We start from the raw sequence: 27,819 nt of genomic DNA on the forward strand, positions 1-27,819 counted from the left end.
AGTAGTTCAAAAGTTATGAAGTTTTGAAAAAGTCAATTTTGAGAAAAAGGAAAAAATGATCTCGGACCACCCTAAAATGGAAATGGGCACCCTAATGAAAACAATAAAAACATTGAGTATAATATTTTACGATGGGGAACTAGTTTTGTTCAATTTTATTTTAGGTACAAAGTATGTACTTGTTATTGATGAATATTGATTTGATTGAAATAAAAAGATAAAACGCATTTTGAATGATAAACCATGTTACATCTATATAAATAAAAATGTAAGGCAAAATCTGTTGGTAAGCGGAAAACCCGAAGAAGGGATGGTCCGAATTTAGCCTTCTTTATTTAGTTGTATTCGTCTCTTCCCGTAGATCAATATAGTGGAGAGAAAAACCGGAAAACTCTGAAGGAAGGTCGGAAAATTTGGAAAATTGGATTCCCCCATGTTCGAAAATTACATCATAATAAGCGTTGTTAGTCCATTCGATGTTTGCGCTATCAAAATTGATCTTTGTTCGTAAGTGGAAATGAATTTTCAGGCGAAATAACGCATTTCCATATCTTATACAGGTCGAACTCGATTATATATAGTCGACCATTTTTTTCAACAATTATTTTCAAATCCTATACATAATCGAATCTCAAAAAAAAAAATTTTTATTTCATTAATGTATGAATGTCAAACATTAATAAAAAAAATAGCTTTTTCGTGATTCGATTATGTATTGGATTCGAAAATTAACGTTGAAAGTGAAATTGCGATTATATATAATGGGGTCCGACATGTATCTATATGAATAAAAATGTAAGGCAAAATCTGTTGGTAAGTGGAAAACCCGAAGAAGTGATGGTCCGATTCTAGCCTTCTTTATTTTGTTGTATTCGTCTCTTCCCGTAGATCAATATAGTGGAGAGAAAAATCGGAAAATTTTCAGAAAATCCTGAAGGAAGGTCGGAAAAAAAGGAATATTGAATTTTCATATGTTCTACAATTACATCATGATAAGCGTTGTTAATCCATTCGATATTTGCGCTCACAAAATTGATCTTTGTCCGAAAGTTAAAATGGATTTTCTGGTGAAATAGCGCACTCTTTTATGTTATATCTATATAAATAAAAATGTAAGGCAAAATCTGTTGGTAAGTGGAAAACCCGATGAAGGGATGGTCCGATTTTAGCCTTCTTTATTTTGTTGTATTCGTCTCATCCCGTAGATCAATATAGTGGAGAGAAAAATCGGAAAATTTTCAGAAAATCCTGAAGGAAGGTCGGAAAATTCGGAAAATCGGATTCCCACATGTTCGAAAATTTCATCATAATAAGCGTTGTTAGTCCATTCGCTATTTGCGTTATCGAAATTGATCTTTGTTCGTAAGTGGAAATGGATTTTCAGGCGAAACAACGCATTTCCATATCTTATATCTATAAATAAAAATGGAAGGCCAAATGTGTTGGTAAGCGCAAAACCCGAGGAAGGAATGGTTCAATTTGAGTCATCTATATTTCGTTGTATTCGTCTCTTCCCGTAGCGGAGAGAAAAATCGGAAAATTCGGAAAATTGAATTCCCATATATTCTACAATTAGCTAAGCGTTGTTAGTCCATTTGATGTTGGCGCTAACGAAATTGATTTTTGTTCGAAAGTGGAAAAGGATTTTCAGACGGAATAGCAACTCATTCCTATATCTTCTATCTATATAAACAAAAATGGAAGGCCAAATGTGTTGGTGTGCCCTAAACCCGAGTCCGATTTGCGCTGTCTTCATTTTGTAATATTCTCTGTATCAAACATGTATTCCATGCAACGGAGAAACATGTTATTTCCGAATGCTTGAATAATCTTCAACGAGAATTGTGTCTGAAAATAATTTTATATTATATTAGAAGGACGAATTTTTGTAGAAGTACTAGACAATCAATGAGGAGTTCAGTGATTTGACACACTAACGTTCACTTAGTAAGAAAACGTGGATGTTTGAAAGTATTCAAATAAAAAAAATCTATTTTGGGCGGGACGAAGCTAGTCGGGTCAGCTAGTATTTAATAAATTTGGATCCGATTCGATTGAATTTGTAAGAATTTGTATCAGAATAATTAATTCTTTATACGGCTTTTCGCCTTGCGGCAAAGTTTTGTGGAACGGATCTAGGCCGTAAAGCGAGGTATGGGTGTACCTTTGAATTATGTTGCACTTTTTAAAGCACTTTGCTACCCTATACAATACTATACACTATACAAACACAGATGATTCTGCAATTTACATGGCAATAAATAATTGAGTTAACAATTGAACGCTGTAGTTTTTATTGACTTCTATCAATGCAGCTGTCACAATTGCATAGTAACGCTGTTGTGTAGTAACAATAATTTCGAAAAACAAACCCGAAGCACGTTATCACTGATAAAGATAGCGCTCAGAAATGTTGCACTGGAATCGATTGCGGGCTAAGCTGCGAGGCAAGCAGTCGGTGCATCGCCTCGAATCGACACCATCTGCTGTCACCGGTAATCCGTTCTCCACGAATGGGGCCACTTGAGGAGAATTTATGACTGAATTTTATCGGCTCAGTTTGTGGGCGTCCGCACGCGATAACCGTCATCCGCGTAAAACCTTACCCAGGTAAACCCCATTCGAAGAGCCGGGAAAAGCCACCCAAATTCACGTTACCATGTTTCAACTGAATTGTGGTCGACAACAGATGATTAATCGGACACTGTCGATCGCTGGTTGAATTTCAATTTTCTGAGGATTGTATCCAAGTTCTGATTTGGGGGGGATTTATCAGTTTCCATAGTACTTTCATTAAATTTTTCTTGTTCTTAAGATTTTCATGACAAATGATGGTTGAGTAAGCGGATGACGGAACGATTCTTATTCTGTGGTTTGAAAGTTCTTCGCGGAACCTTGCGAGAGTATGTGGTTTTGAAACAATTATCGTGTGGTTCCTTTCTGTGGACTATTCATTCCAGGAAATGTATAAATTCATCGTGAGCTCTTTATGTGTCATTCCGAAATTAAGTTCAATTAATATAACCAGATGGTAATTGGATGATGGTAAATTAAAGAACGGATTTGTATAAATCATTTTTAAGCACACTTGTGAGAGAGATTGACATATAAATATTCAGAACATAGATTACGTAGAACATTTATTTCAAAATACATGTGTTGGGTACACGTGATGGACCTCTAGAACAACACCCTGCTCTTTTAATATTATAATTATATAAACAAGTATTGTTCGGATAAATTTTCCTCATTACTTATTAATCACTCGTGCATCATCACACAGTGGTTTTGATTTATGATTTGATGAAAACCTACTATATTTTGAAATAGAATCCCCGATGGAGATAGGCTTCAATCCGCAAAACTGGTTATAGCTCAGCCGCGCTTGTTCGTTGGATACAGAAAATGTTATTTACCCCACCTCGCAATCAATTTCTCCTTTGCGTAACTCGCAGAGAGTGTGCATTGCAGCATTCATCATCGCCGATTGGTGCATAAGCGGCGCTTATTGTTCCTCTGTGAGTAAGTAAAGCTATGCAACGACCTTGACTTTGTGCGTTCCGATGAAGCATTGGCGCACAACAAGCGAAATTACAAAGGCTCGACACGAACCAATTATAACGGTGCTACAGCCGAGTGCACACGTTCGGACTTGAAGCAATGGTCGGTTGAAGAATCTCTCGCACCTCGTGCGCGCATTCCGCCTACGATGGACGTTTCCGCGAATTCGTCGCGGAGTCCAATCAGCAACCACAGGTCTACTACTACTGAACAACGTGTAATCGCACGTGTTTGTACAATTTTCGCTGAGTTTGCACTACCCGACTGTAGTTTATAAAACAACAAAGCGAATGTCGGCGGTTTACAATTTTTGCAATAGAACCGTTGCACCCGTTTTTGCTACTGTTTGGTGCTGTGTCACCTCACCAATGGAAGTAGCCGTAGATCGATCTGGTGATTGCCCCGTTTGGACATGTTGATACGCATTAATTGTTATTGTTCGCAGGAAGGTGTATACAAAGTATCTGCGAAAGTATGATATGAACCATTGACTGAAATTGAAATAGAACTGGTTAAGTATCGCACAAACGTTATTACTCGCCGTAAAGGTACATCGAATGTATGTTCTGCTTCCGCTTTGATCGTCTATAGGTACGTTCTGACTAACTTCCAGGTGAAGCGATGGTGGATGTGATTTGCATTTCAATCAGCGACTGCATGCTCTTTGTTTGAAAGTGAATTTGTGTAGTTGCGTGCGATGCGTATCTTAACCTTTCGGTATTGATCATCATTCAAACCATTCAAAGAGATAACGGACACGCGAAGCTTGTCCTCGGCGAATGACAATATTCTTCCGTTAATACGGATAGCGCACATTGAACGTGCCAGAGGCACAAATCAGTTAACACGTTCGACGCCCAACGCGACGTTTTTGAGTTTCTTACAGAGCCCAACTTGCGATTAAATTATTGAATGAAGATCAAACTTAGTTTAGAGATAACTTTTACATGATCTAGCAATGTATGTTTTCAATTGAAGACGAACTGATCACAATAACACATGCCAAAGTCATAGTATAGGGGTTTTGCAAAAAAACTGCAGTACAAACCATCCGTACTATAAATTAATGAAAATTATAGTATAAACAGTATAATATTATGGTTATGATTTTATTATTTTTCTTCATTTCCTAGAGTTACATTTAGGTGCCTGTTCTATCAAATACCATCTAAAAATCCTACTCAATTCGAGCGAGGAAAGTGTCACCCATATCTGGGTGACGGGGCGTCGAAAGTGTTAACACTTTAAGGACCGGGAAGAAATATGTAAGACATACGCATGTGACCGCACGTTTTGACTTATGTGGAGTTGCTTGCTTTGCTTGCAAGTTTTGAAGAGGCTTTAAACTTTGCAGTTCATTCGCCTCTATGTGTGAAGTTAGCGGATAAAAGTTTCTGTTGCGTGCATGTTTCTTTTCAACGTCTTGCTGAATTTAATCAATAATGAATTATTTCAGTGGAAATAAATTGATTGTTTATCAAGTAACAACATTCAAAATCATGCTCATTAGATAGAGAATTGAATCATTCATCTTTCCACATAATTAATTCTTTTCTTGATCGCGACAGAGAAAAGTTATAGACTGAAACGTGAGCATGGGTCAATATAGGAAAATATACAGAATTTTGAAAATCAAAAACTATAGATGGGTTATACCTATGACATAACCGCAAAATTGACGTAGGACTGTCGTTGGCACAGTAATCATTTGTGTTTTTTCAATTAGCAATAATCGCACCTCGGATGTTCCCAATTGGGTACGATATCGCCGCTGCTCAGAGCTATCTTTTGTGTGTATTGATTAAATTATTGATAGTTATACAAATAGTTATCAACATTTTGCCTAATCATCGAACGGTATGCGTAGAAATTCAGTAAGTTGGCGACATGAAGAGATATCTTCCAATGCAGTCTTGAATAACCGAGCCAAAGCATTGCATTTGTACCCGCTTTTGTAGACCGTGTTAGCAAAATGAATTCCGAAGTGTAAAAATGCATGGGGGTATAAAAGTACTGCCGACTTGCATGTATCTGCATGTATCCCAACTTCTTGGTTTCGGAATCTGTATTGGGAAAACACATCTGGGTTTGCAAAAATGCAAGCGAGTACAAAAGTACCCGCAACTTGCATCCATTTTGCAAAGCCGATTTCCCCAGGCTCCATGGTTTTGAAGTCTATGCTAGGGAAACATCCATTCATTCCAGCGATCCTACCTCAATCGTTGCACAATCATAACTGAGTGGATTCTTCTTCTTCCTCTTTTTGGATTTAAGAGGGTTTAAACTTTTCAGTTTATTCGCCTCTAAACTGAGTGGATTCCCGAGCGGCACTTGCTTATATACCGATTGGCGTGATTTCAATAGCCTGATTTGAAAGCAATTTTAGGGCTATTGAAACAAGTTTTTGGATCAAAAAGTAGCAAACATATAACGCGTAGACATTTTATCTTTCGAATGAAGTGTTTATCATACCATTCCGTTCAGTTTTTTAGGGGGTATTGTCACTCAAAATCTCGTTGCTCCGGCGTAACGCTTTCATTTTCGAAACTTTGAACTTACTCCCCAGTATAGAAATGAAAGACATAGTCCTACGTCGAAAAAGTTGTTCGACTAGAGTTATCGAAGTTATTCGATAGAGGAATATTTCACCACAATTTGCCACAATTTGATTAATCGGAAAAGGGTCTAATTGGCCAAGGCCATAGGCCAAGTTGTACGGGAGGGAGACCGCGAGTAATCGGTTTTCTACCTTACTAACCATACAATTAGTAAATAAAATATATTTTATAAATTGTATAACTATATATATATAAAAATATAGTTAAGAATTGGGCTCTTTAAAATTTATGTAACTGAGCCTGTAAAAATAAACGAATTAATAAAAAATAAGTTGTGTGGGAGAAATTAATTATTTTAAAGAAAATTCAAAAAAGTTATTTGAAAGGACCGAAAACACATTCTCGAGATAGTACTCATTCGATAAACAATATCTTTATTTATCTTTAGCCAAATTTTCATTGGTCCGAAAATGGTTTGAGACAAGTTATTGGCCAAAACGTTGACGAGTTGTACGGGGGAAAGGGTCTGGCTGGGCAAGGAAGTGAAAAGTAAAAAGGAAGTAATAATTTCTATTGTATATAAACTTAGACTATTTTTCGAATCCCTATCCATAGGATCTATGGTGAATAACGTACCTTACAATTTTTAGCACGCCATTCTCAATAGCTTCGAGATAGAAATTTGAAAAAAAAAATACTGAAAGTGCATCTTACTATGTTATATCGAGAAATATAATCAAAAAATAAATTCCTAAAAAAATTGAAGTACTAAAAAAATCTTGAAATATTGATTTTTTGTAGTATTTAGAGATTCAGTACTATTATAATTCGTATTTAAATGTGTTCCTACGCCTTTTATAGATATGTTTGATTTTTTTCATATAATAATAATATAATTCTCCTATATGGTTCACAAAGAGCTATAGTGAAAAAATTAGTTTTTCTTTTTTTTTTCCACTCTCAATAGGCTTGGAAATGAAAATTTGAGAAAATACTCAAAGTACATCTACTATGGTGTACCGCGACAAATTATAACAAAATTCTATTCTAAAAAAGTTAAAAAAATATTAGGTGTATAGAAATTATTAGAGTTTTCAAAACTGTTTCTCGATCATTATTTATTATGAAATACGAATTCGAAATTTTTCGTTCATACAATAATATCTCAGTAGTGAATGGCCCACAACAACGTTATAGAAATCAAATGAAAGATAGTTGATAACGTTAATTGGATTTGCTATCTTTTTTTTTATTAATCTGTTTATTTTACAGGCTCAGTTACATAGCTTTTAAGGAGCCAGACTCTTTTGCTATCTTTGGAAAAACAGAAAGAAATCAATTTCTCATTTCTTCCCGATATTTTTATCCATCTCATCTACATACATCGAAATACAAATTTCTCTGTAAAATATTCCGTGTAAATCCATGTAAATTATGCTTCAAAGAGATTTATATCCCATCTTCATGCGTTGATATTTCACGATTTTGAAGCATTTCAAAAATCGCCTTAAAATTTCGACTTCGCACTCTGTTCCTCAATTGTTTATCGAGTGTGAGAAAGTTCTATTTCTATTTTGGATAAATTTATTAATTTTCCTCCTACAACTTGTATACATTTTGGCCCATACCTTTTCTCAGACTCTTTTCCGGCCAACGAAAATTTGGCTGAAGAGGGATAAAAGTATTCTCTATCTAATGAGTGTTATCTCGAGAATGTGTTTTGGGTCCTTTCAAATAACTTTTTTCAATTTTCTTCAAATTAATTTATTTCCCCCATACAAGTTGTATAGGTTTTGGGCTATAACTTTTTTTAGACTCTTTTCCGACCAATGGAAAGTTTGCTAAAGATAGATAAAAAATATTCTATATCGAATAAGTAATATCTCGAAAATGTATTTGGTCCTTTCAAATACCTTTTTTCAGTTTTCTTTAACATAATTCATTTCTTCCATACAACTTGGCTTACAACTTTTCTTATATCCTTTTTCGATTAATAAAATTGTGGCTAGAAGATAGGTAAAATAACTTCGATAATTCTATTCGAACAACTTTTTTGTCCCTATATTGTCCCATGCTCACGTTTCAGTCTATAACTTTTCTCTGTCACGATCAAGAAAAAAAAATAATTATGTGGGAAGATGAATGATTCAATTCTCTATCTAATGAGCATGATTTTGAAGGTTGTTACTAGATAAACAAATAATTTATTTCAATTAAAATAATTCATTATTCATTAAATCCAGCAAGACGTTGAACAGAAACTTGCACGCAACACAAACTTTTATCCGTTAATATCATCGTAAGTCCGTAAAGAAGGAACGCGAAAACGAGAAATCTCGTGAGCGGTCCGTAAAATGCTAATGTTTCGCTCGATGGTACGCGGTATGCGGTGATCGTATTCAAAACATAAACATTTTCGAACGAAAACATAAACACTGTACTCTGCTGAAACGTTCTGACTCTAGGGAATGAACTGGAATGTTTCTTCAGACAACAAAGAAAAATTAAGCGTTAATACGTTAACACGTTAATAAGGAAGAGTTGTGGAATACGGAACATATAGACTAATAGCACCCAAAATAATTATAGATTCTGTAGGTTTCGTAGTTGCTTTTCGTGAATAACATAACCGAATAAAATTGCAGGGAAGACCGAAAGGAACTAGGGACAAATACATGAAAATTTTATCTGGACATGATTTGATATACAGCCATTCCATGCTAAACCGATATAGTGGTTCTCAGATTTTCTTCAAAAGCGGTAGATTTGTTCTTCATCGCAAAATATTAGACCCGTATTTTTTTTTTTTTTGTTAGGATGTCCATTTGCATTTGAGGGTGGACCGACAAAGCCATTTTTTCGCCTTTCTCCCAAAAATGTATTTTTTCAAAAATTAATGCTTTTTGAACTGCTGGATCGATTCAGACGATCGACATATCAAATTGAAGAAAATTAACTGGACTTTCTGAGAAAAATATTACAATTGCAGAAAATTTGAATTTGGTTTTCGTTAAAATTGATTGTATTTATTTTTATAGTTTTAATGGTCTCGGGGCCAAGGGGTGCTATTTTTTTTTATTGAAAGCTGAGATTTTTTCCATTACATATTAGGCTGTCAAAAAAGTCCTGCGGTATTTCCGCGAGGTGTCGTTGTAAGCGCGTAGTTCTAGTTGTATTCATTGTATCCAGTCATAGTATAGCTTGTTGGAAAGGTATTTTTACGCGCTATAATATAGTCCTTGACAGTGTTTTGTTTGGTTAAGTCGTTCGTGAGTTATAGTGTCGCAAATATGGAGCAAAACAAAGAGAAAATCCGACATATTTTACAGTACTACTATGACAAAGGCAAAAATGCATCTCAAGCTGCCAATAAAATTTGTGCAGTTTATGGACCCGATACAGTTTCCATTTCCACCGCACAACGATGGTTTCAACGTTTTAGTTCTGGTGTAGAGGTCGTCGAAGATGCGCCACGCTCCGGAAGGCCTGTCGTCGAAAATTGCGACAAAATCGCTGAATTAGCCGAGAAAGACCGGCATAGTAGCAGCCGTAGCATCGGCCAAGAGCTGGGGATAAGTCATCAAACCGTTATTAACCATTTGAAGAAGCTTGGATTCACAAAGAAGCTCGATGTATGGGTGCCACACACGTTGACGCAAAAAAACATCTTTGACCGTATCGACGCATGTGAATCGCTGCTGAATCGCAACAAAATCGACCCGTTTCTGAAGCGGATGGTGACTGGCGATGAAAAGTGGGTCACTTACGACAACGTGAAGCGCAAACGGTCGTGGTCGAAGCCCGCTGAAGCGGCTCAGACGGTGGCCAAGCCCTCATTAACGGCCAGGAAGGTTCTGCTGTGTGTTTGGTGGGATTGTCAAGGAATAATCTATTATGAGCTGCTTCCCTATGGCCAAACGCTCAATTCGGACCTGTACTGCCAATAACTGTACCGCTTGAAGGTAGCACTCATGAAGAAGAGGCCATCTTTGATAAACAGAGGCCTCATTGTCTTCCATCAGGACAACGCCAGGCCACACACTTCTTTGGTGACGCGCCAGAAGATCCGGGAGCTCGGATGGGAGGTTCTTTTGCATCCGCCGTATAGTCCGGACCTTGCACCAAGTGACTACCACCTGTTTTTGTCCATGGCGAACGAGCTAGGTAGTCAGAAGTTAGCCACAAAAGAGGCCTGTGAAAATTGGCTATCCGAGTTTTTTGCCAATAAGGAAGCGAGCTTCTATAACAGGGGTATTATGAAGTTGGCATCTCGTTGGGAACAAGTCATCGAACAAAACGGCGCATATTTGACTTAAAACAGATGATTGTAACTAATTTTATGAACAAATGTGTCCGAGGCACGACCGCATAGTTGACGTAGGATTCCGTTGGGTTATTTGTGGATTTTGTATATGTTTGAAGAATTACATCGTTTAACTCTTCGATAATGATTTGGTGGCCCTGAAAACGGCCGTTTTGTTTGGTTGTTGGGTATTGTTTGTTTACTCCATCAGTGTTCACCGAGTGATGATGACAGAAGGATGGTAAACAGTCGTTGGATGGTGCGTATTAGATAAAAGACACCGAAGTGGAACGAGATATGATGAAAACCGCCCTCTGTGATCCTAGACGAAATGCCTTCGGTGTTATGGATGAAATTAAGAAAAAAAACTCACCAATGTAATATAAGATAATTATCAATACCGAACACAATTATCAATTTTTCTCATCAGTAAAACCATGTTACTTTAATATAGAGAAAACACATTTGAAATGGAAAAGGTAATTTTCTTTTATAATTTTTACTTTCTGAGTAGGGATTGCATTACCGTGCCAAAATTTCAATAACCGGTTATTCGGTAATGAAAATTTCATTACCGGTAAAACCGGTAAACAAATACTTCAAAATAAAACCATTATCTTGAAGAAACGATTTTTATTGATAATGTTTATTTTACAAAAAATTGGTTAAAGTAATACTTGAGGACACAGAGTAAGTTAATTTTGTCGCCTTCTAATCTAGATCGGATCTCATCAACAAAGTTTTCAGAAGAGGAAAACGCCTGTTCAGAGTCCAGTACCATTGTCATGTATTTGTCTCTGGTCCCTCTTTACGAAAACTTTAGTCCGAGGGGTTTCTTGTTGTCCAGCTACAGAATAAATATCATCATCATCAAATTTGATCAAGTCAGGATCAATTTCAAATGCCTGCTTGATCAATACATTCCGTGAGGTTTGATAGAAGACATCAAAGTCATCATTTAAAGTGTCACGACCTCGAGCAAAATGATTATTCAGATACGGGAATAAATTTGCATATACGAAACGTTTTTCTGCAATCCTTCCAATCAGGGCTTCAAGCAGCTGCTTCGAAACTTCTGATGGTTGCTCTGATAGATGTTCTAGCACAGGGGTTTTTAGATTTTTTTTCTGGCGGAACACTTTTTATGGCAAACTTATTTGACGGAGCATCGGTATTTTTTAATCAATAAAACAAATCCTATTTGCATTGACATTACCCAATCGGGAACCACTCTATACTCTATTTCGGTTACGCGTCGCAGCTACACGACATCTGACCCGGAGTGAACAAAATAAATCATCAAATGCGCAGTAAAATTAAATTAAGAAATGGTTTTTTTCAAGGTGGGTTTTCAAGTGGGAACATTTGCTATAACTTCGCGGAGCACAAATTTCCCGCGGAGCACCATTTGAAAACCCCTGTTCAAGCAAAGATTGCAATCTGACGTCAGCTTCATAAAGGTGCATTTCTTCCGCAATAGCAGTTTAACAGCGACCAGAACTGGCCCGAGGGCATCAACCATTTCCTTTATCGCTGTCAGTTCTTCATCGCTGAAACTTATCTTGTGTTTCGTTTTCAGATCGAGAAACAGATTTTGAACTGAAGTTCGGAGGTCGTAGAATCGGCGGAACACTGCCAGTTGTGATTTTTCGATCTTATTTTGATTCTCGAATCATATTTCAAAGCGGCATAAAGACAAATATTATTTATGGTGTAAAAATGAAAATTACCGAAATTACTGGTTAATGATTGTAAAATTACCGGTTATTCGGTAATAGAAAATGACACGGTATTACCGGTGAACCCGTTTACAAACCCTATTTCTGAGTGTTTATTCAACCCAATGCGAATTTTAATTGGACTAACAACACCTAATACTATATGTATAGTATATGGGGAATCACTTTTTCTAATATTTCTTCACTTTTCCAACTTCTCTCGCTGTATAAACTTTTCTTGAGCGGGAACACACATTGGTTTTTATTTATGAAAATTGATCAAGTCCTATCACAACTGCTACCATATACAATTTTACACTTACACTTGTGCTAAATTTTTCACAATAGACGATCGTTCATCGATATGAAATTTCACGAAGCAACCAACATCAAAGTTCCAAATTTAAATTTTATTTGCTAGAATAAATCTCACCTTACTTGCAATATAAAAATGCCTCCGACATGCATATATTTGCAATGCTGATTTCCCCCGGGAGCCTTGGTTTCGATGTGTCTGTTAGGAAACACTTTTCGGTGGGAACAAAAGCTCCCCCTGTTTTCATGTATTTGCCATGTAGATTTCTTTCCCCCAAGCAACTTGGTTTTGATATCTCTGTTAGGGAATACATTTCGGTAGGAACGAAAGCTCCCCCTACTTTCATGTATTTGCAATGTCGATTTCCCCCAGGCAGCATGGTTTTGATGTCTCTGTTAGGGACCCGCCGCATGTGCCGTCAATTTCGACAAATCAGAAGTGGGTATTTCCGTTAGGATAGGGGTTGAAATTTTTCAATTGTTCGATAGTTAGTTTCATGACATATATAGTTTTCTTCAATATAAATAAATTGTTATTGAGTGTCGAAATCGATTGACGCAAAAATTTCATCAATCCACCATGAAATGACTGAGCAATGAGCGTTTGAAATTGGACAATTTTCACGATGTGCTCGATTTTCGATTTTCAATTTGTACCCCAATATTTTCCCGAAAGACGTAACCCTACGTCAAAATCCTCAGCTTCCAAGAAAAAAATATAAAAACATATAGCGCCCTAGTTCCCGAGACCATGAAAACTATAAAAAACAAAAACAGTAAATAATTGTGAAAACAAAATCCAATTTCTTCGCAAATGCAATATTTTTTTTTCAAAGAAGACTAGCTCATTGGCTTTAATTTGACATGTTAAACATCTGAATCGGTACAGTAGTTCAAAAGTTATGATTTTTTGTCAAGTCATTTTTGGAAAAAAAAGGCAAAAATTATACTTTGAACCATCCTAAAATGAAAATGGTCACCCTAATGAAAAACTAAAAAAACGGGTATAATATTTTGAGATAAAGATCAAAATTACCCCTTTTCACGAAAATCTGCAAACCACTATATCGGTTTGGTATGGAATGGCTGTATATGGGTTGCTCGTAGCGTAGAGATGGGCGAACGCTCACGAGCCGCTCATTTGAGCCGGTACGGCAGAAAGAGCGTACGATCCACGGTTCTTTAAAAATGAGCCGCGGATCTCAAATGAACGGCTCTTATATGTACGGCTCTTATATGTACGGATCTTATATGTACGGCTCTTGAATGCACCACGGTTCAAAAAAGACCAACGGTTCTTTTATGAGCCGTGGCTCTTTTTAAACCGCGGTTCGTTTAGGAGCCGTTCATATGAGAACCACGGTTCAAAAAAGAACTGCGGTTCATAAAAGAACCGTTTTTCTTATAACAGCCGGCTTATCGATAAAGAACCGTGAATCGTACGCTCGTTCTGACGAAACGTGGCTTGCGGCAGTGCGGAAGAAATATATGTTTCCCATGCTGCTTTTTAAGCGGTTTCATTTAACTGTTTGTATGTTTGTAAATTTAGGCGGATTACATATTTTATCGAAACCCCATAAATAAGGGTATCAAATGAAAGAGCTTGACTAATAGGACACAGTTATTTATGGAAAATGGAAATTCAAGATGGTGGCCGTTACAAAATGGCAGACAACTAATTTCGTCAAAACCCCATCAATATGGGTATCAAATGAAAGCGCTTGACATTACATTCAAAATATTTTAAAAACGTTTGGGATATAAAACTGGGAGAAAACTGTGTCGTTATCGAAAACTGCTATATTCTCCCGACTGATAATTCGACATGATCAACATTATATGGATCAAGTGAAATCAGTTCTGGTGATTATAAAAAAACTCTGTATGAATTGATTTCCGAGCTGGTAAAGCGATCTACAAATCTTGAGTCAGACGAAAGTACAACTATGCACACCAGTCGTTGATACACTGAGAGAAATAATTATTAAATATAACGAATTTTTTGGTAAATACTACCAATCTATAGTCATTTTCGACCGTACTAATAAACACATATGTCAAGCAGAACCATGATTCGGAAGCCCAATATCGGCTACATTTTCTCGCCGAAAATGCACGTATCAGAATTATATCCTTATTATACCTCCGTATTGCCTTATGGGATCAATGAAAATGATTAAAACGCGCTTTTCTCACCAGTTTTCAGATATGACAATATCCAAGCTTACTAATGTTATCGAGTAACATATACTAATCTCTGGTAGGGATGCGGGTTTGTTGACAATATGTACAAAAAATTTGTACATTCTACTAATTTGTATTACCAAATGTATTTGGTAGTTTTCGACCGAGGATTTTTCTAAGTGTAAGGATGCTAAAAATGACATCCATAGAATACACACCTACGAAACTACCACAAATCGCCTATATTGGTGATGATGGGAGGAGTTTGATGCATTGGTTGGCAATCTTCGATCCTCACATGATACTAAAGCTGCTGCAACATCTATTGTAGACAAACATTTAGCGGAACCACATTTGCTGAGACTAAGCGACCCTTCGTTTGGGTGGAATGAAAGGAAATCTATCTCTCCGCGGCTCTATGGTTTTTTGTTTAAAATATTATTTATTCCGGCGACTTCAGTACCATGTGAGCGAGTTTTTCCGAAAGCAAGACAAGTTTGCAGTGAAGGATGTAGTAGACTTTCTTCAAATAATATTGAAAAGATAATGTTTCTAAATATAAAAATAAAGATCATTGTGATGGAAATATATCAGAGTAAGCCTTCAGTAAAGTAATATTTTTACTTTTCTCTGCACTGATTGTTGTTTCAAACCTTATTTTTACGTCTTCCATTCTTTACATATCCGAATAAACCAGTTCTTGAAAAGAGCCGTCGAGCCGCTCGAATGAGCCGGCTCTTTTCATTGAGCGCACGGCTCTGAGCCGTTCATTGAAATGGACCGTTTTGCCCATCTCTATCGTAGCGTGTGGGCGTTTTTGGGGATTTTGTTCCATCGGGCAGGTTTTTGCATGATCACATCACGTGGCGTAACGAATCCTGATATTGCCATCTATCAATTATCTCTTACATAATGATTGCTGGGGAATCACGCTCGAGAGTCAACCCTATCTTGCCGCGAATACAGTGATAGACATTCGTTTAGCCGCACTTGAAAAAAAAACTTGAAACACTTACAAAACAACAAGCAATGTTCTTTTAATCGGGATACTTATTTGCTGTAATGATAGTATATTTAAGTCACTTTCATTGAAAGGACGTGCGTCACAATCACACACACACACACACAAGGCGGCATCGGTGGATATAAACATTCAAACGTCGTTTTTTCCCGAGACATACGTTTAGCCGCAGGGAATAAAAATCTAGTTTTCGCATAATCTCCAAGCCCTGATCTGTGTTTTTTGAAAAAAAAAATACTTGGGAATGTTCAATTACCAAGATAAATATTAGATGTGCAACGTAAGAAGTTGGTCGGAATAGTGATTTACGTAGAATTTAAAGGAATGGCGAAAGGTATTCTATTGACGGAAGAGGGGCGGAAAATAATAAAGATATTCAGTGAACAAAAGTTTTCTAATTGCTCGATCGTAACAAAAATTGGTCTATCTGAGAAAGTGGTACGGAGTTTTTTTAAATAGTGCCAGAAATATGGGAAATAACTACCAACAAATGGGAACACCAAAGTTACTTTGCGTCTTAAAGGTCGAATAAGACACGAAGCAACCAGGAAACGATGTCCTGCTCATACATAAAGGCAGAATCGGTTGTTCCAGTAACGAAGAGGAATATTCGCGCATCTTGAATGAGTTAACAAAACATCATGTGGAAGAAACATCAAGGGAAGCAGAAACTGACAGCCACCATAAGCATAACCATCTTATTTTCGCTCGGCATTACATGGAATGGAAACTAGAATGGAGAAATGTTGTATTTTCTGGCGAAAAAAGTTCAATTTGGTGGTCCGGACTGTTACAGTTGCTATTGGTACAATTTAAGTCAAGGACATGTCGTGAGATCGAAGCGAAACTTTGGAGGCGGAAGACAGTGACAGTGTGGGGAGCCGTTTCCTATCACAGTAAGCTTCTCATTTGTTTCATTTTCACCCGAATGAACTCCGAAAAGTATCTTCAATTATTGGAGGACGTTTTGATTGGCCATATTGAGGATAACGCTACCGAGGATGTCGCATAGATCCACGTTTCCAAGCAATCGAAGGCATGGTTTGCCGAGAAGGACATTCCGCTTCTTGATTGACCTGCTGCCAGTCGATTGCAATCCCATAGAGAACCTATGGAGAATCTTAGCCGAGATGGTCTATGCAAACGGATGATAATTTGACAACATTTCCAGTCTCAAGGCAGTAGTAATTCAGGAATGTTGGGCTATAATCAATATGGAAACACTTCAAAAGCTGTCTGACTCAATGCCAAATCGAGTTTTCAAAGTGATCCGAAATGGAGGTGGACATACTAAATATTAGCTACCGATTGGACTCGAAATTTGCCGCACAAATTTTCTTTTATTTAAATTTTAGGATGCGGCTAAACGAATGTCCACCCTGATTCCACATATTTGAATTACTTAGAAAACAAAAAGTGAATTTATACTTTGTTTAGAATGAATTCGATGAAAATAAACAATAATCGTCTTTTATGAGCAAAACTGTACAAAGAATTGACTTATTTTTAAAAATATTGAGGAAAAATAACTAACGGCCAAACGAATGTAAACCACTGTATGGTACGTGGCCAGCATTGTTATTCATTAATCGAAGATTGAGACACCAAACACATTGAGAATGGATCGCTATTCCGATGGTCAATTGTTACTTCCTTCGTGTAAATTTCTTATCTGGTCAATCCCGGAAAGCAACTACGAAATGTACAGTTTTCAAAGATTTAAAAAGAGAAAAAAATTAGCCGGGGTCATATCAGGAGAATACGACGATTGTTCGATGCTATTAGAAAGGTATTTGCTGAGAAATTCAGTAATAGACTTGTGCGTTATTGTGGTGTAAAATCTACGAGTTCCATCTCCACAAATTTGGCGTTTGTCGATTAATTCGGCGCTCTGTTGGATGTTTTCAATCATTGTAAAAGATAAAAAGAACTCATTTAACTCTTTCGTTACGAGCGTCGTCTATAGACGACATCCACGCGACGAGCTGTGTGTACGAGCGTCGTCTTTAGACGACATGAAATTCATACTGCTCTTCGATCACACCAGCGCGATGTGTATACTTTTTGGGGGCAGTGCTCCGTACAGGGGTAGCACTTCGGCGGAGCACACTGCCGTAATGGAAGGGTTAAAACCGACAAAATCAAGCATAGCAAACAAATCTACAAACAGAACAGAGTTTTTGTAAACTCTTTAAGCCGTCTTATTGAATGTTATATTTACTATACACTAATGTGAAATTCTTATAATTTGAACAATAGGGTCAAAAACAAATTAACACACAAAACACGAGATCATTTTTTCCGATTTGTATCGGAACTAAACACCCTTAATGGTGCTCTAATCTAATACCATCACTGTCTACGGGAACGCTGGCCGGTGATTTACACAATCCCATCGAAAACGTGCCGCCTGTTCAAACCATAAACATCGCGATGCGGTGCGATGCGACCGCTCATTGTACTCGGGGACTCGAACGCAAATAGCTCACCGCCCAACGCAAAAGATAACTCAATCCGGAAATTAGATAATTCGTCTAATTGAATATCTCTCTTTCACTCTTGGGATATTTACCCCTAGAACAACAAAATGAATACTTCTCGCTGTTAGTCCGCGTTATTCTCAACTCTGCGCGAGATCGTGTGGGTTGGTCCCAATCATCACTCCAGCCAACTCGAGGTTCAAATAAATCTGCCGAATTGTCTTGTCTCGTTGGCCACGTAAACTTTCCAAACCTTCGAATGTGACAATTCGTTTATAACCTTGATACGACCGGTGTAATTTTGAGCTCTGACGATAAGAAGGGGTGTTTCTGGGCTCAATGTTTTCAAAGAACCAATTCGAAGTAAGTTTGTGGAACTTGTTGATAACGTTTTGGCTATCAATCAAGATCAGATCATAGAGAATATGAATGAAATGTCGGAGTGGGGGTCATTTTGCACTTGTGTTATAATTTTGTAGCGTGATTCTAGTAGTCGCTGACTGTCAGATTTGGATTTATTATTTGAGGAATGCGAAAAACAGTACTGATGTATTCCATTATCAGCAAATTATAAAACGTAGATTGTGATATAACAACCTGGTTTTAATACATGGACGGGTGTGATAAATAGAAAATATAATTGTTTTCGAACGTGATAAAGTTCTGCTTTGAAGCATCTTGCTCATCGAACGTGTTCTCATCCGTGTCCTATAAATTTTACGACCTCTCACTCTTGTTTGCCACAAATGAGGTAATAAATAACTTCACACCTGATACCAGATAGTGATTAGACAAGAATAATATCTGTATTATCCGCATTTTTGCACTCTTTCGCAGTAAATTACACTCAGACTCTGAGTGGGGTATAAATTTTTACTCACATGCATATCGGATCATTTGATTTGGTTTATAGTTCATAGTTTTTCATTCCGTGATTTTGATTCGCCCTTCCGCGGATTCGCCACACATTCGAGCAAACAGTTCCTGCTTCGTGTTTCAGCAGTTGCTGCTTTTCGTACTCATTATTATCAATGACACATGATTGGTTGATACGATTGTTTTCAGGCGAAAATTCGCAAGTGTAAACGAGCAAACCGGAGAATTTCGTCACAAGAAGCTCGAGGCTCAGTGCTGAAGCTGCTTCAATGGTAGGTGCCGTAGTTTAGGTGTGCTTATTATTTCATTTAGATCGCAAACAGACTAAGAGATGGATCGATTTCAAGTGTATTTAGAGTTACAATGATCTGATAAAAAAGGTTTCTTTGTGTTCTTGATTATCTCAATGAAAAAACAGATGTTAACTCTGCTATTCATTCTTCAAAATAGATATTTCATCAGCAAAAAACTCCACTTTTTTGGTTGGTGTTATATCAATACCAGCTTTGCATACTGTACTACCCCATTTACCTTCTCTCCTCTCTTGAGTTACTTCATGAATAAGTCGTTGCAGTTCATGTAAATTAGAACTTACATTCCTAGGATCAGTAACAGCTACGCCATTTTAAACTCCGATTAACATTCAATATTTTGACTATACTTTTCTTCCAATTGATGCAGAATGTTAAAACTTCCCATGAATGTTTCATGGTTATATGTACACATAATTTGACAGTAAAAAACAAGAACAGTGATCTATTAACATCAGTTTACTGCACCGCAGTGATTTTCACAACGTGGTTACACTTAATATTGTTGTGTTAAAATGTGCAATACGGAAACCCAACAAGCCGGCTTGCGATCACAACTCGTATAGGCCGATTGCAATGTTATCCTGTATTCGTAAATTGTTAGAGAAAATGATTCTACTTCGTTTGGACAAGTGGGTTGAAGCGAACAATTTGCTGTCAAATACGCAGTTTGGCTTCCGCCGAGGTAAAGGGACAAATGATTATCTCGCGCTGCTATCTTCTGAAATCCAAATCGCATTTGCTCGCAAAGAACAAATGGCTTCCGTTTTTCTCGATATCAAAGGGGCATTTGATTCAGTTTCCATGGAAATTCTCTCAGAGAAACTTCATAATCGTGGACTTTCACCAATTCTGAATAATTTCCTGTACAATTTACTGTCAGAAAAGCACATGTTTTTCAATCATGCCAGCTTGAAATCTTCTCGATACAGTTTTATGGGCCAACCACAAGGTTCCTGCCTAAGCCCCCTCTTGTACAGTTTTTACGTCAATGATATAGATGATTGTCTAACTAGAGACTGCACGCTGAGACAACTTGCAGACGATGGAGTTATTTCCATCACGGGTACTAATCCCGCCGTTCTGCAAAAATCCTTGCAAGATACCCTGAACAACCTGTTCACGTGGGCTCTCAAGCTGGGTATCGAATTCTCTACGGAGAAAACTGAAATGGTCCTTTTTTCTAGGAAGCACGAACCCGCCCAATTCCAGCTTCACCTATCCGGCAAAACGATCAAGCACTCGATGTTTTTCAAATACCTTGGAGTATATTTTGACTCTAAATGTACCTGGGGAATACACATTGCGTATTTGAAACAGAAATGCCAGCAAAGAATCAATTTTCTCCAAACAATAACCGGAACATGGTGGGGCGCCCATCCAGGAGACCTCATTCAGTTATACAAAACAACGATATTATCAGTGTTAGAATATGGCAGTTTTTGCTTCCGATCATCTGCCAGGATTCATATTCTCAAGCTGGAGAGAATACAATATCGTTGCTTGCGTATAGCAATGGGGTGTTTGCATTCGACACATACGATGAGTCTCGATGTTTTGGCAGGAGTACCCCCGCTTACACTTCGGTTCACAGAATTATCCTACAGATTTCTCATCCGTTGCAAGATCATGAATCCATTGGTGATTGATAACTTCGAAAATCTACTCCAACTGATTCCTCAGTCAAGTTTTATGTCTTTATACCATGAGTACCTTACCCACGACGTGCACCCTTCACCAGGCATCTCCAACCAAGTTTGCTTCCCATACTTTTGCAATTCCTCTGTCATTTTTTATCTGTCCATGCGACAAAAAATCCATGGAATCCCAGATCATCTACGCTCAGATTCTATTCCGCCGATATTTTCGGCAGAATATGGGGGCATAGTTAGATCTGATAAAATGTTCTTTACTGACGGTTCATTCATAAACGGGTCCACTGGCGTTGGCATCTTCAATGAAAATTCCAGTGCCTCTTTCAAACTCAAAGATCTTTGTTCCGTGTATGTTGCTGAACTGGGTGCGATATACTACGCACTGGGGATCATTGAAACATTGCCCATCGACCACTATTTTATTTTGACGTAGGACTACGTCTAACCGGAAGATATAGGGGGTGAAATGGAAATCTAGGCACTGAACAAGTAGGAAAAAATGCAAGATTTGGAACGCTTATAACTCGAGCATTTCTCAATAGATCGCAAAGGTTTTTGCATCAATTGATAGGAAATATATCTACGCATCTATCATAACGAATAACATTTCATTTTTCTTGAGATAAATAATTGAATAATTGTGAAATATCAAGCATTGTCAAAATGCACTATGTGCCCATTTTTGATTGGTCCATTTTGTGCTCCTCAAATCGTACCGACCAAAACGGGCAACCAGAGCAGCAGCGAAATAGAATGAAGCACGATTGGAAAGGAAAAAGAAAAAAATGAACGAAACATTGGTCGCAGTTTCACACATGCGTAATTCTCGAGCCAGCCATTCAGCTTAAAAATCCCCGCTCCGCTGCCGTAACGATCATTCTCATTCGAACCGTACACCACATCGGTTCGCATCACAACACATCAACAAACCAACCCAAGCAGCCATGTCTGGACATGGTAAAGGAGGAAAAGTGAAGGGAAAGGCAAAATCCCGCTCGAACCGTGTTGATCTGGAGTTCCCCGCAAGGGTAGCTAGGGCGAGCGCGTTAGTACCAGTGCACCAGTCCACCTAGCCGGCGTTATATAGTTTCTGCCGCCGAAGTGATCGAGTTAGCTGGCAAAGCTGCTCGCGACGATAAGAAAACCCGCATTCGGAACAGAACACATTCGGTTCGGTGGACATCAAGACAACAGGCAGTTGCAGCGAGTGGCGAGTGGCAAACGCAATCAGGTAGCAGAAGAAAAAAGTTTGTTCTTTATAGAAACTGCTTTGGTGGCAAATCCAGAACAAGGCGGCATCGAGGGTGTTCGAAATGGTTTTTTTTCAGAACCACGAGTACTAAGTTTTCTAAATTGGAACAACCATTCCATAAAACAAGGCGCTTTTCAGGGCCATTAAACCTTTCAAAAAAGAGTCGACACTGTACCACTGTAATCGCAAATGCAATCGCTAAACAGAAAGGTTTAGCCGAATAAGATGGGGATATCGAGTGATAACAAAACAATAAACTCTTTAGATTGAAGATAATTTTGTGATCCTGAAAAGGACCCTTTTTAGCCTGCATGTGAATCCAACGAGCGAACAAATCGTAATGAATATATTTTATTGCCATCGCTCCCTTTTAACGCTCATTCGTTCGTCTCGTTGGACTCGCCCCTCTGGCTGAGTCTGCCGATTTGTCTCTATCCTGTGAGTGTGTACCGCTAGAGTATAAAACACGCGGACCCCAAAATATCTTATTTTCTTTCAAACGGTAAACCCGTGTGGTTGTACGGCATCGACATCAATTCCCGATCGGTCTAGGGTCTTCCCGGGTTGGAAATTCTCTCGACATGCCATGGAATGAATACTTTAGACAAAGGCTTAAATTGTTCTATCGATTAGTAATCTATGTCTGCGGGATAACCAGTCCGTTTTCTTTTCAATTTAATGTGCTCACTGGTTAGTATGATGTAATAAACTCAGTAACTCAATTATTATCAATAAGATAACTCGTCCCGCTCAAGCCTTTGTAGGGGAAAGAGGTGGGACCATCATCATCTTTAAAAAAAAAAAAAAGAGTTAAGGAAATACAGTTCAATGCTTTCTAAAACAATATCCAAAATAATAATAAAACACAAATTGATTTTTTCATAATTTGTTTGCCAGGATATGATGAGTATGTGAATTTGGCAGTTGTTATGAGCATATTGATTTTCACCAATTCTTAAATTGCTTCTAGATTGAAAGTACAGTAATTTACACTTATCTCGACATTTAGCTAATTGGACGGACCTGTAATTCGACATATTTAGTTGGACGTTTTTGTAAACATAGAGTTCGGGGTCCAAATTATGACCCCACATTGAAAGTCGACACTGTACCACTGTCATCGCAAATGCAATCGCTAAACAGAAAGGTTTAGCCGAATAAGATGGGGATATCGAGTGATAACAAAACAATAAACTCTTTAGATTGAAGATAATTTTGTGATCCTGAAAAGGACCCTTTTTAGCCTGCATGTGAATCCAACGAGCGAACAAATCGTAATGAATGTATTTTATTGCCATCGCTCCCTTTTAACGCTCATTCGTTCGTCTCGTTGGACTCGCCCCTCTGGCTGAGTCTGCCGATTTGTCTCTATCCTGTGAGTGTGTACCGCTAGAGTATAAAACACGCGGACCCCAAAAAAATATCTTATTTTCTTTCAAACCGTAAACCCGTGTGGTTGTACGGCATCGGCATCGTGGACGTAACAAAGGAGGACAAGTTAAGGGAAAGGCAAAGTCTCACTCGAACCGTGCAGGTCTCCAGTTCCCTGTTGGTCGCATTCACTGATTGCTCCGCAAGGGTAACTAGGCCGAACGGATTGGTGCCGGAGCACCAGTATACCTAACAGCGATTACAGAGTTTCGGCCGTCGGAGTGCTCGAGTTGGCTTGCAAAGCTGCTCACGACAATCAGAAAACCCGCATCAAGAACAGAGCAGCTTCGGTTCGGCGCTCATCAAGGCAACAATTAGTTTCAGTGAGTGGCAAAGTGTTTCTCCGGCACGGCGGAGAAACACTTTGCCACTGAACAATATGTCACAAGCTGGATGGGAAGAAATTTTCCAACTGTGAAAGCTGTTGCGAGTGGCAAACGCAATAGCTAAACAGGAAGGTTTAACCGAACAAGATGGGAATCGAGTTATAACAAAAACACAACACTAAAAGTTCTTTTCTGAACCATCAACATATTCATAAAGAGTAAACAGTAAACTAATCCATTTTTCAGGTAGATAGGTAGGTATTCACGTAGGAGAAGAAAATAAAACAATATATTTAAAATATATATTTAACAAAAGCTGTCCCCTTTGTATAGTCCTACGTCACTCCGGTTATGTCCCCGACATTACCCACCCGTCTTTTTTTCAGACAGTCTCAGCTCATTAGAGGCAATCTGCTCAATGAAGGTTGTTAAACGCTCATCTTATTTCCTAACAAGAATAAGACAACTATTGAGTGTTTTGGTCGAAAAATTATTCAAGATTACCTTAGCATGGGTTCCCTCTCATTGCTCGATTCCGGGGAATGAGAAAGCGGACTCGCTAGCTAAGGTGGGCGCTTTAGAAGGCACTCTTTATGAAAAGCAAATTGCTTATAATGAATTTTTCCACATTCCTCGTCAGTACACGCTCGTAAGTTGGCAGCGCATGTGGAGTGGAGATGAGTTCGGTCGTTGGTTACACACGATTATCCCTAAGGTCTCGACGAGGGCATGGTTCAAGGGATTGAATGTAGGTCGTGATTTCATTCGCGTGATATCTCGGCTTATGTCCAATCACTACAACCTAAACGCGCATCTCTATCGCATTGGGCTCGCAGCAAACAATCTTTGTGATTGTGGCGATGGCTACCACGACATCGAGCATGTTGTCTGGTAGTGTATCCGGTTCCATGCTGCTCGCTCTCAGTTCTCTAGAGCACTGAGAGCACAAGGCAGACAATCGAATATTCCAGTCCGGGATATCTTAGGTAGCCGGGATCCTGATCTTCTGCTTCATTTATACCTGTTCCTCAGAAACGCCGATGTCAACGTTTAATGATGTTTCCTTCGTTGTGTCCCCGTTTCATATCCCCCCTATCCGATCGATAAACTTTTACTTAGTCGCGGCAATACATACACACACTCGTTACAGATGCACGGGCTGAAGGTTGTGCAGTCCACTGATCATTCAACAAGAGCCAAAGGTTGTACCGCTCATGACAACTCTACACGAGCTGATGATTGCGCCGGCTAGTGACCATTCTATCCTGGATTCCTCGAGTCGAGAAAGACGCACCAAGCTAGATATGAGGTACAGACTAGGGGGCGTTGCTGATTAATGGCCAGCTGCATCCCAATAGGAAGTATCCCGTGTCGGGCACACGTACATAGCATTGGAGACAGCAACATCCCAATTACGAAAACACTTGTAATACTAACCTCGAGCCAACCGCGAGTAATCGGTTACATATTACTAACATAGATAATAAGAAAAATTGTCAAAGTATTGAACTCCCGGCCCCGTGAGGCTAACGCCATATGAGCCTTTATAGAAATATATATTTTGGAAAAAAAAGTGTTACGGTGAAAATACACTAATAAAGGTATTAAAACGGTCTTGTGACTAGCGTGTGATCATTCTGGTTCAGGTGTAGAAAATTGATAGAGCTTTACATTATCCCCTCAAAACATAATACTTAGCTTTTTTCAACGATTTTTATACTTAAAAATAGCAGACAAACATACAGTATTGGGCGAAACATTTGCAATTGACTAACAATAATTGTAAAACGCTTCGGTTGATTTCATTGTTCAAAATTGGAAACTGAACTATGGACTGTCGTTGGCGGTTCGGTAGTCTATATTTGTGCCACACGATCGCACAAACCATCAGCTGTCTCATGAAGTCATATGGACAAAATTATGTTGACAAGTCCCATTTTTGCAAAAACAAGTTCAACTTTACAATTTCTTTTATTTATCGATAACCTGCTGAAAAACAAAAGAAAAGGTTTTGTTATACAACTTAAGCGTTGTATTTTGCGTTCTTCTACTAATTTCAAATTTGAACACTAGAAGTTATTATCATTTCTGATTTTTATTGAAACCGGAATTCACAAATTAATAAAGACACATACCAATAGAAGGTTACAAATCATATCGATTATCATTTTTAGTGTTTTTGACATCTGTCAACAATATCCAATACCAAATATCAGCAGTTCCATGCAGTCACAGATTCTTCCGGTGTTGGATTTTGTGCTTACGAACTACGATCTGCGGACATAATTGACCTTTGCTACAAACTAAAAAAAAGATGGGGGGTAATGTCGGGGACATAACCGGAATGACGTGCGACTAACCCAACGGCTGTCAATTTAAATTTACTAAGATAAAGTTACATGCACGTGAAGTTACTCGGGGAATGGATTAGTTGGCTCGAAGAATTTACTCTTTATGAAACTTTTGATGGTTCTGAAAAGATCCTTTGGTGTTGCCATTGGCTCTTGTGTTGCTAAGTCCGCCTCCGATTTGACAACTTTTGGGTTCTTCCGGAGGGCGTGCTTCATAATCGCCCAATATTTCTCTATTGGGCGAAGCTCCGGCGCGTTGGGCGGGTTCATTTCCTTTGACACGAAGGTGACCCCGTTGGCTTCGTACTACTCCAACGCGTCCTTTGAATTATGGCACGAAGCGAGATCCGGCCAGAAGATGGTCGGGCCCTCGTGCTGCTTCAATAGTGGTAGTAGGCGCTTCTGTAGGCACTCCTTAAGGTAAACCTGCCCGTTTACCGTGCCGGTCATCACGAAGGGGGCCATGTTTTGCCTTTCGTTGCGGTTAGGAGCCTTCTGAACCTTGTATGTACGCAGGCCCTCCCGCTGCTTGGTCCGCTGGACGAATGAACTTGACAAATTCAGCTTATTGGCGACATCCCGAACCTAACTTCTCGGATCACGTCTAAACTGCTTAACTACGCGCTTGTGATCTTTTTCACTGACGGAGCATCCATTTTTGCCGTTCTTCACCTTCCGGTCGATGGTTAGGTTCTCGAAGTATCGTTTTAGTACTCTGCTGACCGTGGATTGGACGATTCCCAGCATCTTACCGATGTCCCGATGTGACAACTCCGGATTCTCGAAATAAGTGCACAGGATTAATTCACGACGCTCTTTTTCGTTCGACGACATTCACTTTTTCACTTTTGGGATATATTCCTGGAATTCGCTAACACTTGTTGTAGAGCCCATCTATGAAAAAACTCACCAATCGGTGCAAAACGCTTAAAAAATGGCGCATTTTTCGATTTTCGCTTTCGATGCGAATATTTGCACAGCACTCTTGAAGATTTTTCACTCCTTCTATACGACCGGGAATCATTAGAAACACACTGGTCGGGTAGAACACTCAAACAATACTGAACAAAAGCATGAAAGCCCATAGCCGTCACGTTTTATTTCACTTCCTTCACGTATGAACACCTGAGAACATAAAAAACACTGGAAAACATCCCAAAAATTATCGATTAGCCAACTTCGATTCTACTGCACTCGGGAAAAGTAGAGAGCACTGCAAAGCACTTAACAAAACTTAGACCGATGCAGAGAGAATTATTCGCCAACTGATGAAAAGTAGCGTCGGGGACGCCATGGAGCGCGTCTTTTTTACAGTTGCACGGAAAGCACCGATGAAAACGATAGATGGATAATTCATTTTTCTGCTGAATCTGAAAATTAAAATTGATTAGTACATATAACTAGCCTTGATAAAGGCCCTTCGATAGCAATCAGTATAATATAACGGAAAACTTTGTTATAAACTCTTTATAAAGCG

At 38.5% G+C, this 27,819-nt stretch overlaps 1 protein-coding gene and 1 pseudogene across 1 annotated transcript in view; both read right to left on the reverse strand.

The window, feature by feature from the left end:
- Nucleotides 1-27,819, reverse strand: part of LOC129762690 (facilitated trehalose transporter Tret1) — a 67,106-nt gene that overhangs the window by 17,154 nt on the left and 22,133 nt on the right. The window lies entirely within an intron of this gene.
- On the reverse strand, nt 5,219-5,344 carry LOC129763848 (U4 spliceosomal RNA; annotated as a pseudogene).

The sequence above is a fragment of the Toxorhynchites rutilus genome, chromosome 1 (assembly GCF_029784135.1).
Source record: "Toxorhynchites rutilus septentrionalis strain SRP chromosome 1, ASM2978413v1, whole genome shotgun sequence".
In the NCBI taxonomy this organism is placed as follows: Eukaryota; Metazoa; Arthropoda; class Insecta; order Diptera; family Culicidae; genus Toxorhynchites; species Toxorhynchites rutilus.